Raw genomic sequence first — 1,092 nt, 5'->3', positions numbered from 1 at the left:
AAAATTATTTGAGGTGACTAATTACAATGCTTTAATTTGAATAAGAGGTATATAATAATGACCTTATCACGTGTAGGCAGTCCCACATATATAAAAAGGTTGGAAAACCTTTCGGCTGATATGTTTAGCATTATATGACTTATGTCACAACACAAAGAAATTAAAGAAAACCATAAACTGGAAATTATTCTCTCTCTCACAACTTTGAACCGTTTTCTCGTCGCATTATGATCATGTTCATCATGATCTCATATAGTAAAAATAATGGAATCAATTGCCTATACTTTTGCTCCTTAATAATTGTCGTTTTCACCTTTTTTATATAATATATTATCTTTGTTTTAATTTAAGGGTTATGCTATATAAATTGTTAGGATACACCTTTATGGTAAATAGCTAAAAATATCCTTAATTTTTTTTTCTTATATTAACTATTCATAGTTGCAAAATGATATGGGTATTTTTGTCCATATGTAGTAAAAGGTGTGTCTTTAGCAATCTAGGATGTGCGTTTAATTTAAGCCTTAATTTTATAATTAACACTTTATTTGTAATTTAAATTTCATACTTATGTTTTTTGTTTAAATACACTTTATTATTTTAACTTCATACATATGGTTTTTAAAATAAGTTTCAATTATATTTTTAGACTCTGTACGAATTGTTAATGGAGACAATTAACATATGATTCATATTTTATGGACAACAAAAATTAACTATCAATCAATTGCCATACGAATATAAGTAAATATTCGGTGTTTATGAAAAAGTTTGATTATACTATTGTTATAAAAAGATTTGATTATTTTTTATGTCAAATTTGATTATTTTGTTGTAAAAGAATAATATATTATTTTATTATAAAAATGAGTTTAATTTTGATGCTCGTGCAATTATATCTATTTTTTTAGATGACTATTCAAGTAGTCAACGTAAAAAAAATATTTTTTTTGCTGATATGATATTATATAATTGAATGTATGTGTAAAAATACTTTACATTGATAGCATATTAAAATTAAATTCTTATAAAAATAAGTAAAATAATATATAAATATGCAGGATTAGATAATAACTAATTTTTTGTTTTATG

This window comes from Arachis ipaensis, chromosome B10 (genome assembly GCF_000816755.2).
Source record: "Arachis ipaensis cultivar K30076 chromosome B10, Araip1.1, whole genome shotgun sequence".
In the NCBI taxonomy this organism is placed as follows: Eukaryota; Viridiplantae; Streptophyta; class Magnoliopsida; order Fabales; family Fabaceae; genus Arachis; species Arachis ipaensis.
The sequence above is the reverse complement of the archived record's forward strand: the minus strand, read 5'-3'. Positions refer to the sequence as shown.